This window comes from Alligator mississippiensis, chromosome 1, assembly GCF_030867095.1.
Source record: "Alligator mississippiensis isolate rAllMis1 chromosome 1, rAllMis1, whole genome shotgun sequence".
Classification (NCBI taxonomy): Eukaryota; Metazoa; Chordata; order Crocodylia; family Alligatoridae; genus Alligator; species Alligator mississippiensis.
The window spans coordinates 8,177,457-8,192,263 of record NC_081824.1 but is presented as its reverse complement, the minus strand read 5'-3'; positions in this window follow the sequence as shown (position 1 = coordinate 8,192,263).

Below are 14,807 nucleotides of genomic sequence, written 5' to 3'. Positions count from 1 at the left end.
ACTGCTAGATAATAGCAGAGGGCTCCTATAGCTCACAGACCGCTGATATGTGCAGATCAGCGACACTTGTGGCCGATCAAGCTACATTGCGTGCAGGGAGTTCCAGGTGTTAGCAGCAGTGAGCCATTATCACCTATCATTTTGTACAACGGGTGCATCTGGGGGATAATTTGGGTCAGACTATGGATTTCAGTGGTGTTGTGTAGGGAAAGGTCACTTGGGCAGATGGTGTGAGTGTCGGTGCTAAGGAACAGCTCACACCTGTATAGGCATGCATAACTTACAAGTCAAGACATTGTTTTATGAAAAGGTCCCATACTCCCATCCATGGTCAGAAAGCATCTGGCATAGCAACCCCTCTCTCAGTGGCTGTGATAATGCGACCTATGAAGACATGGGGGTGGGAACCTGACACTTGCAGTAGCCACCGACCCTGAATTCATGGTTTGGGTGTGTAAGCGTTCTGCTGAGTTCCTACCATTGTATACCACTGAGGGCAACAGATATAAAAAGGTGGTGCTGGGAAACATAGCAAAACTGGGAGTGGGATTTTGCTCTTGGGGCGCCTAGCTGTGGCTGTGATAGTGGGACCTATTAAGACAAGGGGAGGGAGGGGACCTGATACCTGCAGTAGCTATCCAACCCTGAATTTGGGGCTCAGGTGTTTAAGTGTTCTGTTGAGTGCCCACATTGTTTTACTGCTGGGGACATCTCATGTAAAACGGGGAGGTTTGTAGACTTGGAGAAAATGGTAATGCTATTTTACTGAATGCTCCTGTGCTCCTGGATGTCTAGCATAGTTCAACCACCCCAATCTTCAACCCCCCAGCACACACTTACTGTCAGTACAGTTAAAATTGGAGATAACTAATGCAAAACACCTTGTTTGAAAGACTTATTTAATGAACTAAGCAAAAGAGATGAGCAGGAAATTGATCCATGTTGGGCCGGGCAGCTACACCTGGTGTGCTAAAACATGCGTTACATGCAGATACCTGCAAATGACACTGGAAATTACCTGCACGTACCTGAAAATTGTAGCAACACCTGGTGGCCAAAGGGACTCAGTACATGCAGTTCAGTGAATGACCATGCATACATGACAGATTTTGGGCTGCAATGGTGCAATTCATTGTGTGTCAAACTCTACTACATCAGCATGCGGTTTAGTTTGTCACAATCTGGAATAATTTGAGACACCCAAACCTTGCTGTAGGAGATCAGTGGGAGGGGGCTATGATCCTCACTCCCTCCCTGCCCCTCAGCACCTGGTAGGCGAGCTGCCTCACTACTGATGAGATGAGCAGTAGGCTTGTGTGAGTAGGCATGTATTCGATCTGGCTTCGGATCCAGCTGCTTTGGAGCATGGCAGCTACAGGCTACCTGCACTCAGCCTGCTATGAGAAGGCAGCTGCTATTTGCTCTGTCTGACTGAAAGGCAAATGAAAGCAGTTTGTGGCACCAGCTTTAGGCACTCAAGAGGTTTTTCATTCCTGGATTGAACCAGGGGCAGATTAAGTGGTAACCGTCCCATTCTCATTAAGGGCTGGCCATTGAGAGGCAGAGGCAGATTATGGGGTGACAGTCTCATTGTCACCCTGGCCAGGGCATCGCTGTGAGTGGCAGGGGTGGAGGGGGGAGGGAGCGCAGGTGTCTGTACTTGAGAATGAACATCGCTTCACGTTGGCTGGGGGGACTGCAACATCTAACGTGCAACACCTGGAGTACAAAAAAACACATTACACCCGGTTATTGAAACAGGGCAGCTAACCTCATCCCCTCCGCAACATCTGGCGGACAAAGGGGGGAACTACACAAAAGTTGCAGTGCCATCTGGTCGACAAAGAGGCACTTGAGTGCACTCCTGCTTGCCTGTGACAAATCCATGGATGTGACGTTTTAATTTGTGGCAACCCAAACTAAGCTACATCAAGATGAGTTTTACTTTAGTGCACCAGGAAGACTTTTAAAGCATCAGGAAAACCCGCACGTGCAAACGGTAACACGGTTGGAGTGCAAGAAAGGACAAAAATCGTGACATGTACAAGTGCTCTACTTCTATCCTTAAATTAAATAAATCCTGGATTTGGCATCTCCTGAGGGAGTTAGTCCAACAGTTTCCTTCAGTAATAGGGATTGTGAAGGCTTCTCAGATGTTAGGAAAGCTGCCTGAGGGCCCCACCCTGCGGGGACAGACATCAACCAATGGGCTAGTGGCATGGCCACTCAGACCACACGGATTGGGGGACGGTGGCAGGTTGGGAACAGGGCACGATTCCGGGTCTCATGAAGGGCCCATGCAGGACTCATGGAGGGTGGTAGTGAACCCAGAGCATGCCCCACCCTGGTCAGACCAGGTCAGAGTCCGAGGTGGTGTCTGCACCGCCGTGGTGGCAGCACCGAGGCAGTGGGCAGGAGCGTTTCACTGCCGGAGCTGGGACAGGCTCTCCTCACGGTGTTGCATCAGCAGCCGCTGGGGTTTGGCAGCGCATCTCTGCAGGCTGCTGGACGTAACCCTTCATACTCCTGCGGTGACTCTGTGGTTTGCTTGCACGTAACGCTTTCAACGCGGCTGCTGTGAGGATGGACACGGGAAGACCAGCACCTTTTCAAAAGGAGAACTCTCAGAAGAGCAGCAGCTGCCGCTTCTAATTGTTGTGTGTGAACTGAGCTGAGATCAATTCAAGCACAGCAAAATCATCCAGGGTTGGAGTTACCTTGAAGCAAAACCATTTGAAATGTTGTTTGGAAAGGGATCCAACAGTGCACTCACACCTCATCCCATGCAGATGAAAGCCTGCATAAATCATTTAAAACTTCCTGGTAATGTGGGAAGTCATTTTGATCTTCCACCCAGGAAACAATGCCTATAGCTAAGGCATTGCTTAAAATGAAATAAGCCTGCTTTGCAACCAGGAACACCACGCAACCAGAGCCACCTCCCAGTTAGCACTCAATTAAGACCAGTTACCTTGCCATTTGGAGTCCAAGGCAGGAGCGGTTAATGAATCGCCCAGGCAGCTGCTAAACTCTTTGGCTCTTCATCCACCTTAATCCAGCCTCTGTTCGCAGGAAGCTGACCCTCTTCTACCTATGGGGTATTGCTGAGTCTATAGCAAGAGGTCCTGCTTCCACAAAAAAAGTTTGAACAAGGAGACACTCAAAGGTTTACCTCCAGGGCCTTGGCACACAACGTTCCCCGTGGCCACAGAACCGTGGCCTGTTGGCCAATTTTTCCTGGTTGTTAATAAACCCACCATAAGCAGCCTAGCAGATGTATTACATCTCCAGTTACCTTTCCCTGACCTGACTTGAACTGGAATCTCCTCAAGGAATGAAACCGGTTCGTTTGGACAAAACTTACTCAAGCCTGTGACTGAGGTGGGCTACTGGGGCAGAGCATAACACAGACAGCACGTTTGGGGAGGGCGGTAAATACATTCGAGTTAATTCTTGTGAATAAGCACAGAGGCTGAGCAAACCCCGATGCTCGGTGCGATCAAAATGACTCGTTTCACTCATTTCACTCTACAATGATGTCAAGATCCTGATCTCCTTCGCTAAGCAGGAAGGAGTTTGCTAGGAGAAGTACTGAATATCAAAGCATATAAGATGTTCAGGAAAGCAGCTATCACACTCACACTGTTAATATTTTTTTGTGGTCAACACAAGTTTAACATGTTACCTTTTAATATCTTTTCAGCTACTGCATTTAAGTCTGCTCATCCACAGATCTGTAACAGGTATTTTCAGGTACTTCCCTACAATGCAGCATGGACATCCCCCCATGTTTTGTTAATATGCTGAATTTTTCTCTGCTTTTGTGTCTTCGTGGAAAAGCAATTTCTGCTCAGTGTAGCTGACAGCTTGTTGCAAGCCATCCTCTGCCTCATGCAATGTTCTCCAAGAAAGGACAGCATGTCCTTAATCCCTTAGAAAACTGGAAGATGTAGTGGTATGCATAGAAGGCTAGCCTTTGGTTTCTGTTGACACATGAGGCTGGCACTGAGGGCACCACCAGGTAAGTCTCTGAAGGCAATGTAGGGGACCAGGAGTTCCCTTCATCACCACGTGCCCAAGAGGACATTGCTCCTTCTGGTAGATCAGAGGGTGTAATCCTTTCCCTTGCAGTTTCTTATGCAGCCAGTGGGTGCTGAACTAAATGGCATGATGAAGCAAGGAGTCGAGATCAGAGGGAGCAAAGAGGGACCCTTGTGATAATGGGTGGATCTTCACCAAGTACAAGATCTCATTCATTATGATGCTCCCTGGAGCAGAGGGGAAAGCACAAGTTCAGAAATGAAGATGCAACAGCAAGAACCGTTGACATCAGTGAGTCACAGGCCGGCACACTAAGCCAGGGGTGCTCAAGAAGTGATAACCCCTTCTCTCCACAGTAATGCCAATGGCCTGGAGCTTCAGTGAGGCAGCCACACAGCACGCCTGGTCTAGATCCACACATACATGGGCATGGGAGCTGTGACAGCACCACTACACCAACTCCAGCAAGTCATAGGGGTGGGCCAGTTGGACCACATGCCACCAGTAGTTGTGGGGCTCTGGGAGGGAGCTCTCCCCATTGCAGGAAACCAAGAGGAGAGAGGACCATGGCAGGCAGGGAGGGTCTATGGCTGTAGGGCATAAAGACTCTCCTGTTCCTCTGTCTGACTTTGAGAGATCAGTGGGGTCCACCCCAAGATATCCTGATATAGTTGAGAGGACCTTACAGAAGTGTTGTGTTTCCTGCTAACAGCAGCCCCCCACTGGAAAATGTAACTCAACTGAGTTTCATGTAAGCACAGTTAGAGCAAGGGATTACTGATTTCCAACATGGTCTGACACCAAGTCTCTCAGAGGCTGTTGGGGAAGTCATGTAACCTCACCGTGCCTCAGTTTCTCATTCTGCACAATGATGAGTATCCCTGTCTCTCTCACCTAGATATAAAGCTTCACAACCCCATTTCCAGACGAAGTGAGCATTCGTAGCAACTGCTGAGATCGATGTATTTGAAACCAGGCTGTGACAGGAGCCTGCCCCAGGTGTGGTTGCGATGCTCCCTGGTGGCCTGTCAACCCCTTTCTCTCCTGTCCTTCTGCTCACCTGCCAAGCCTTGATGTAACTATTCTTGTGAAAAAGGAGGCAGCCCTGAGCAAACTCACATTCAATCAAGAGCACCGGTCTAAGTGCTCATTAGGGGCAGGCAACATACGGCCTGCGGGCTGGATTTGAACTGCCAGGCCATTCTGTTTGGCCCATGGGGTCTCTCCAAAAGATAATTATTACTGGCCCAAAACTGCCCATCTAAAAGTCAGTGGGAGGTATGGGCATGGGCTGTCAGAGGCGCTGGCAGCAGGAGGTGCTGGCTGCAATCCAAACTTGGGAACCAGTCATTTAGCAACTGACCCCAACCACAGCCTAGCCTCACCCTCACCCCCAAGATAGGGGGCCTTGGAGACAGGAAACTTCTGCCCAGCAAAGGCTTCTGCCTGGAGACGCTGTGGCTGTTCCCCAGCCCTCCCTCCATGCAAGAGTGGAAATTCAGGTAAGAAGGGTCCCGGGGACTCCTCTTGTGAGAAAGGTGGCACAACTCCATGCTGTCATGTGCAGCTCCTGACCCTCCATTGGGCAGCTGCAGGAGCCGCAAGCCGTCAGGCCAGGCTGGCTCCCAGGACTTGGGTGGGAGCTGGAGCGGTGGGCTTGGGCCCGTTTGGCCTTCACTCTGCTGCCTTTTGGGGCTCCCAGGACTTGGGTGGGAGCAGCAGGGAGCTGTGAGTGATGGGGTTGAGCCAGCCTGGCCCTGCTCTCTGCCATGTGTGGCTGTCTGCCCCTCCATGTGCAGCTGTCTTGATGACCCAGCCCTGGCCCTGGGACTTGGGCCAGGAGCTGTGGGCTAGTCTGGGCCCTGGTAGCTACGTGGGCAGCAGCCTTGCTGTGTCCCTACACAAGGCCAGTGCTCCTGCCACAGTTACTGGCCAGGTGTGGCTGGCCTTTGTGCACCAGTTCTACCCTTGGTGGTGCCCTGCCCATGACTTCCAGGCTGCCCGCTATGACTGGCATGATCACACGCTACACCTGTTTACCTGGCCAAGTTCCCCAAATAATTGGGTGGAAGTTACAGTAAGGACATCTATGTGACTGGTAAGGACAGGGGGCAGGGCAAGGGTGCTCTGACATGTGCTGAGAGCCCTGTGCATTTTGACCCTGGCTGTGCTGGTGGCCCCAGGGCAGGAAAGCAAGAAGCTCCTGAGCAGTTACCACGTTGGAAGAGAAGCAAATCCTTGGCTCCTGGGCAGGCAACCGAGTGTCTTTTGCAGCAACCATGTGTACCAGCCCTGGGCTCCAGGCCACAAAGGCAGCAGCATCCTGGGGTGGAGGGCTCTGTGTAGGGTTGCTGGGCAGCATGGAGTAACTCCAGAGGAGGGGTCTCCATTTCATAGATTTCATAGATGTTGGAGCTGGAAGGGACCTTGAAAGATAATCGAGTCCAGCCCCTTTCCCCAGGGGCAGGAAGTCAGCAGGGGTCATAGGATCCCAGCAAGATAAACATCCAGATGTCTTCTGAAGGCGTTCAGAGTAGGTCCTTAAACCACCTCCGGCGGCAGGCTATTGCAAACCTTGGGGGCTCGGACAGTAAAGACCTTCTTTCTTATGTCCAGCCTGAAACAGTCATGGAGGAGTTTGTGACCCTTCAACCTTGTCATCCCTTGCGGTAATCTGGTGAACCTGATCTGAGATCTGATCATATGCGTGGCTCTTCTCTGCACCCTCTCAGGCTTCTCCACATCCTTTTTGAATTGTGGATCCCAAACCTGGACGCAGTACTCCAGCTGCAGCCTCACCAAGGGTGAGTACAATGGGAGAATGACATCCCGGGATTTGCCTGAGAAGCATCTGTGGATGCAAGCACGCTTTTTGCTTGCTTTACTAGCAGCAGCATCACGCTGAAGGCTCATGTTCATCTTGTGGTCAATCTTGACCCCCAAGTCCCTTTTGTCCGTAGTGCTAGCCAGCGTAGCACCACCAGCTTATAAGGATGCTGCAGGTGTTTCCTCCCAAGGTGGAGAACCTTGCATTGATCGGTGTTAAACACCATCTGGTTCTCGTCCGCTCATTTCCTGAGCCTGTCGAGTTCGGCCTGGATCACCAGCCTATCCTCAGGTGTGGATGCTTTACCATTTGCCCCTGGTCACTGCCAGCCCGGGGGTCAGATTGTACATGGCTATGAATGGACTTGACAGCTGCAGATGGACAGGGAAGCAAGCATCAAAGGGCCAGGCAGCTTTGCTTGCCCCCCATGCCCAGGCTCCAGACCAGGGATTCCCCTCTCCTTCACGGACATTGTCAGCCCTGCTGGGAACCCGAGTTCCCCAGTGTCTTCAGAGCATGAGACTGGCTCAGACGCCACTTCCCTCCTGCCAAGGCTCCTGTGGCCTCAAGTAGCAGGGACGGGAGGCTGACAAAGAGAGAGAACAGGATCTGATGTTATGCTTGAACCACATAATTAGGAAATTATAAATGGATATTTTTAATGATATTTGCTATCTCTAATATTACCACTGCACAGGAGAATGAAAATTCAGAAATGAGCAGGTCAAAGAATAGCAAAGTAGACACTGAATGCCAAATGCTCAACAAAGAATGGACTCCTGAATATTTTTTTTACCGATGTGGGTGGAAAAGCTGTCTGCTTAATTTTCAAAGGAAGTGTGGTAGTGTTAAAGAATACCATGATTGGCATTTGAGAACAAGAATGCATCTTCTTCTGAGAAGCACTTTGCAAAAAAAAAGCAAAAAAAAAAAGCAAATAAAGCTGAGGAAAAGGTTGCTGGAATACAGAAAGAGAAATGATATTTCACAAACCTTGGGTTTTGAAAACCTCACTTCAATTTAAAGTGAAGTCTACCCCCGTGGCATGTACACAAGGGCTGGGTCTGATCCTTCCCTGCCTCTCTGGCGGTGGGGAGGGCAAGGGCGAGCTGCTGGCGCACCGAGCAGTCTATGAGCTGCTGAGGTGGGGTGGAGGGTAGTGCTTGCCTTTGCGGTGATGGCCATGGCCCCCAGGTGGCACCTGCCTGCTGGCACCCAGCCCAGGTGGTCCCCGGGGGCACCACCGCTGAAGAGGGAAGCACCAGCCCCCGTGCAGCTCAGGCAGGCAGAGAGGCTCCAGGGAGAAAAAAAAAAAGATCAGAGATCAGGCTCACCACTTTTTTTTTCCCTCAGTGGAGCCTGCCTGCATGGGCTACCGCTGGGCTGCCTGCACGGGCTGCCTGCCCAGCCCCTGAGCTGCACGGGGCCCGGTGCTTCCCTCCGCCGTTACTAAGGTAGCAAACTCAAACACCTTGGGCATCTTTTATTTTTCTATGTCCCTAACTCATTTGACTTGCAATGTGCTGCCAACATCAGCAAAGCCATTAAAACAGTGCAAAAAGGCATTTAAGCTGTTTTAAAGAACAATTTTGTGGCGTGTACAAAGGCCCTTTGAGCTCAGAAGAGAGGGGCTGGCTATGGCAGGAAGGTCTTGGTGCCACCCAGCTTGGCATTTGCGAGCAGGGATCTGTGTTATTTGGCTGATGAAAAGGGGACAGAGACTTTGGAGATGATGTAGGAAAGATCTGGAAAGGTTTGGCCTCTCCTTGAAAAGTGGGACATATCACAATGTACCTGGCTTTGGGGGACAAAGTGAAGGATAATCTTGTAGAGCATGAGCTAATTTTTTTTCAGTCACGAGCTAAAGTTTCTGCCTTTCATGGCTGTGTGAGGGTGCAGCTCGGGCATGCTGCTCGAACGCTCGGCTCACACGATGCACCCAGCGTGCTTGGGCATTTACGGGATCTCTGCTATCCTATTCATTTTCCTACTTAGCCCTCAGGGTGCGAAGGAAAAGTTCCCAGCGTGGCCAGAAACAGAGGCTACCAATTGAACTGTACAGACCTACCCCACCCACCAGCTACCCGTGCCTCAGCTCTATGCAACCCATTAGGACATGGCTGACATTTCATTACGCAAAGACAGATCGCAGCTTGTCCCCACTGATGTCAACACCAACACTGACACGGCAGACGGGAGCTGCTGTATTGTACTGTACTGTACTGTACTGTACTGTACTGTACTCCTCCCCTACATGGGCAGGCAGCAAAATGCCCAGGGGAGGGTTAGGCTCCCCTTGGCCTGGGTCTCCCCCCCCCCTGCCTCCCAGGCCACAGTCAGTAGACTAAACATGAATGAAATTCCAGAAATTTCTTTTCCAGCCCACAATTAGGTCAGTTCAGCCCTGGAGACCATGAACATGCAGCACTGTGGGTAATGCCGTGCAACAGATCATGGACTTCCTGGTCCTGGATTTCATAGATTGTATCATTATCAGGGCTGGTAGGGATGTCACAAGTCCATTGGGTCTAGCCCTCTGCCCAAGGGGCAGGAAGTCAGCTGGGGCCAGATCACCCCAACAAGAGAAGCATCCAAATATTGCTGTGTTCATTGTGTTCATGTTGTGATAATGTTGCAGGTCTCAGTTTGCCCATAAAGCTGCTGCGTGGGGCAAGAAGGGGCAGCATGACACGGAAGCCACAGCTTCTGGCCTACGTGACAAAGCCACGTCCCCTACAGGGAATTGAGGCAGTGGAGGTGTTCAAGAAGAGGTCCCACAAGCATTGGTCAGGATGATCTAGGAATAACTGCTAGGGTAACACTAGGTGGATTTTCGGGGAGCAATGAATCTGCAGCAGGGACAAGGCTTTTACCTCTGGCCTAGCAAAAGCTGCTGACCACAAGGCAGAATGACACCCAAGCCATCCATTTGCTCATGCTCAGTAACCAACTGAACCGTGCCAACCGGTTTCTGAGGAAAAAGCAGCAAGTGACTGAATCCGTGTGAGTCTGTGGGCTGTGAATGAGGTGACGTTTCAGGAACGTGGAAGATGGTCTGACCTAGAACAGAAAAACAGATGGGAAAGTGAAAAACAACACGTAATTAGTAACAGACTCCGAGATGAACATATGGAAAAGGGGAATGGTGATTAGCGAAGAAGCCTCCAGAAGCTTCCAGGTTTGGGTCAAAGTCTGCCCATTGACCGAAGAAGAGAAGTCAAGGTCTTAGACATGCGCTCCTAGCAAAAAGACATGTAAATGAGTATAACGCGTAGGCAATTCCATGCTAATGAAGCAAACAGTAAAGAGAGGCGGCGCTTGAGATGGGAGGAGAAATAGGTGGGACAAGAGGAGGGACAGTGGTGCAATGAATGTTAATGAGCATAAAGAAAAGTGTATAAACGTGGAAAAAAAACATTTGTCATTGCAAGTCCCCTGGTTCACGGGCCGGGTGTGTGTGAGGGACCCTTGCCCGAAGCTGTCTCCGTTCTGAATAAAGCTGTCGTGAGCAGTGTGTGCAAGTAGCGTTTGCTGCCTGTCTGCTCTGGCTAATGAGTACCAGGATCCACGAGCAACTGGATTGTCATCTCCCGAGTCGTTGGGCACCTCATGGAGTCGGGGTCTAACAATAACTGTGCCCGTGCCTCTGGGCTTTGCTGGTTGCCTCATGAGGCCAGAAGGGAATTTTTTCCCCTCCTGCTACTACACGTGCCAGGGGCTTTTTTCACCTTCCTCAGCAGCACCTGGTGTTGGCTGCAACAAACGCTCGGGATTATGCCTGCGGTGTGCCAATGCTCCTGATGGGACTTAATTCTGGAGGTTTCTGGCTAGAAGCCGTGTCTCCAGTCAAGGACAGACTGATTGCCACTTTTGGGGTGCCAAAGGGATTTTTACCCCACCATCAGGCTGGTACAGACCAAAAAGTGGCAAGAGCAGAGCAGCTCTGGCAGGGAAGCCTCCATAGCAGCGGGGAAAGTAGCTATTGGAAATGGGCTGAATTGCCACTGGTCATTGTATTTATTCCTTCCTGAGCTGGAGAGACAAACCAGCAGTGTGCAGCCTCTGGATAGCTTACCTCAGGTTGAAAACATTATGTCCAAAACACAGAGGCATTTGGGAGAGAGCCTTTGGCAGCAAAGCAAAGAAGCTGAGTTGCAGGGCAAGGAGGAAAAAGCCGATTGGGGGAGAGCAGCGGAGGCAGGAAAGACATCCAACATTGTCATGAGAAGCTAGAATTGATGTAGTGGTGAAGGAGAACCAATGGAGAGCCATAAAGATGGAGGGGAGGGAGGGAGCAATGTTTGTTGGGAAAGCCAAAGCACAGATGGCTGCAGCGGTCAAGTGGCAATGGAGGATGGGTGGCAAGGGAACATTAGCTGGCTGATGAACAGGGGGCAGAGACTCTGGAGATGACCTCGGGAAGATCTGGAAAGGTTTGGACTGGCCGTGCAAAGAGGGAGATGTCAGAGCGTACAGCAGGCTTTGGAGGCGATGAGGATGATCTTGTAGAGCGTGAGCTAATTTTTTTCTAGTCAAGAGTTAAAGTTTCTGCCTTTCAGGATTGTGTTAGAGTGCAGCTGGGCCAGGCTGCCTGAGCACTCAGCTCACATGATGTGCCCAGCGTGCTTGGGCAGTTACAGGATCTCTGCTATCCTATTCATTTTCCTATGTAGCCCTCAGGGTGGGGTGTAAAAGTACCCAGCGTGGCCAGGAACAGAGGCTACCAGCAGGCTGAACAGTGGGAACCCACCGCAACCACCAGCTACCCGTGCCTCAGCTCTGTGCAGCCAATTAGGACATGGCTGACATTTCATTACACAAAGACAAATCCCAACTTGGCCCCATTGATGTCAACAGGAACACTGACACAGCAAACAGAAGGTGCTGTACTGAGGTATCCCCCTCCCCTATATAGACAGGCAGCAAAATCTCTAGGGGAGGGTTGGGCTCCCCACATCTACCCACTGCCTCCCTTACCACAGTCAGGAGACAATACATGAATGAAAATGCCACAAATTCCTTTTCCAACCCAAAATTAGGTCAGTTCAGCCCAGGAGAACATATATATTCATCGCTGCAGTTAATAGTTTTTTTCCGCGTCTATACACTTTTCTTTATACTCATTAAATTCATTGCACCGCTGTCCCTCCTCTTGTTCCACCCATTTCTCCTCCCATCTCAAGCGCCGCTTCTCTTTACTGTTTGCTTCATTAGCCTGGAATTGCCTACACGTTGTATTCATTTACATGTCTTTTTTCTAGGAGCGCATGTCTAAGACCTTGACTTCTCTTCTTCGGTCAATGGGCGGACTTTGACCCAAACCTCCCAGACTGGTGGCTATCCAACCTCTTCTTGAACACCTCCAGTGATGGAGGGTGCACATCTTCCCTAGGCATCTGTTTCACATCCTCCCTGTTCTCAACGATGAAGAAGTGGATCCTGACCTGCCTTGCTGCAACTTCAGGCCATTGGTCCTTGTCCTACTCCTGTAGCAAAAGAGAAAAGGGGCTTTCCCTCCTTTTTAAGGCACCCCTTCAAGCATTTGAAGAGTGCTGTCATGTCCCTGCAGGGCAATAGGAGTCGGAGAAGGAGGGGGCCATCACAGCAATGCAGCATGCAGAGATCAAGGGTTAGTTGGGCTGGCAGTCGGGGAAGGGTTGGTGTGTGTGGAGCTGAGCTGGGGTGAATACAGGTGTAGGCAATTAATTGGAGTGGAGAGACACTTAAGGAGTTCTGCTGAGCTAGTGGGGGGAGCAGTGGGGCTGATTCAGCCTCAGCCCTGCCCCCAGCCCCATCATAGCTGTTCACACTGCCTGGCATGGCAGGGAGCCCATAGAGATGCCAAATGATCCTATCCAACCTTGGGCCCATCCACCCTGCACCCCACAGACAGGCAGGCAGGGAGCAGCATTGGAGTGGGCTGGGCAGCTGAGGCCGGGATCGTGGGGTGGTGATGGCTTGGGGCTGGGATCTGGGGCAGAGTCACAATCTCTGGCTGGGATCTGGGGCAGTTGCAGATTCATTCAATCTATGAATCCGCTCCCCACTCATCCCTGCAACGGGCTCCGGTTCTGCAGCCTACGTGCAGCTCTATCCCATCCGCTCAGCTGAGCACACCCTACCCACAGGGGGTCCCGGGCCATCCTCCATGGACACCCCACCCACTCCATCTAGTGCCTCTGGCAGTGGGTGTGGGGCAGATTGGCTTGGGTGCCTGGGCAGCAGGCCCAGGTATGACAGTGGGGATGTAGATCTGGCAGCAGCAGCTGAAAGTGTGAGGGCAGAGTGAACTGCTGCGGAGGGGGATGCCAAGCAGCTGAAGCTGGCTGCCATGCTGCCCATCCCCACTGGTGTGCACAAGAGCTGCGCTTGAGGATAGGGTAGACCATTCTCCATGCCAAAGGGCTCCTCTGCACCTGCGGGTGGTAGGACTGGCTGCATATGCCATAGCCCAGTCTGCCCACTGCACCTGGGCCAAGTGGGGCCAAGGGACCCACCGTGGCTTGGATAGACTCACTTGATGAGCCATATTTTGCCTACCCCTGAGTTAACAGACCCTGCAAGGGGCAGGATTGTGTCAGCAGTGGGATAATCATTTCCCAGTGGAGGGGGAGGTGTAGCTCTTGTCGTGCCCTGGAAGGGCTCTGCCTCCTCCACCCTTAGGATTCGGGCACTGGTATTACCTTTGTATTTGATGCACCTCTGCCCATGTAAACAGGGGCAGTTGCATTGAAAGCTCTGAAGAGTTGCCAGGACTTCTCAGGCAGTCACTTCTCTTTTTAACCAGTCCTCTTTTTTTATTTGTTAGGAGTTCACAGCATTTGGGGGGGGGGGGAAAGGGGGGCATGCAGCACAGGCCTGCATGTGTGAGTATTAAGGGCAGATTTCCCCTGAAGTCCCCTGACTGTCCTGGCCTGGAGCTATAGGGACGGAGGGAAACGGAGCAGTCTGCAGTTCCCCCACAGCACACCTGCCAGCTGACAATCCCCTTCAATTGGAGAAGGAGTGTATATACCCGAGTACACCTGGGCGACACATGTGATAATGCCCATTTGGGAACACCCAATCGTGGGTCACCATTTTTCTCCCCCTGTAGCCACGCCGCTTGCATCTACTTCCTGGTTCTCCGAGCCCTGGACACCATAGAAGACGACATGTCCATCAGTTTGGAAACGAAGATCCCAATGTTGCGTGAGTTCCACACCTACCTGCATCAACCAGAGTGGAGGTACATGGAGAGCAAAGCCAAGGACAAGCAAGTGCTGGAGGACTTCCCACAGTAAGCCCTTATGTCTCACTGCCCCTCTCCCCTCAGTAGCCTGTGAGCTAACTCTTACAGGTACCCTCTTGAAGCCTTCTTGCATCTTGATCAGATCCAGCCCCACATAGTCCTGAGTCCCTCACAGCAGGCGGGCTGTCTGTCCCTAGTGAGCTGTACTGTCACTTTTTTTTGTCTTGGCTTGATGAGCACTAGAAGTGGCTTTGGCCTGAATGAGAGCATGGAGCCCTCGGTACGATGGGTATTCATAGGTTGTAGGGTGACTGCTGAGTCCTTTCTTAAGTGATGGTGGCTTTGCTGTTTGCACAAAATATGGGTGAGGGATGCAGAAAATATCTCTGTTTGCACATGGGGTCCTCATGATTCCTGGCCAAATCCCAGTTGCCATATGCAGCTCCTGGGACTTGTCCAAGAGCTACGCACGATGGAGCCAGGCCAGCTCAGCTTTACTCTCTGCTGCCATGTGCAGCTCCCAGGACTCATCTGAGAGCCGTGAGGATCTGGATGCTGTTTGGGGACCTCAGGCTGGTGCAGGCCATGCGTGCCAGGAGGGGCCATGAGTTGGAGCCAGCCCCACTCCCATGTTGAGGGCTGCATTGCATGGGGTGCCAGGGGCAATGGGCAGAGAGGGCAGGAGGTGTCTGAGCCCCTTGGTCTGCA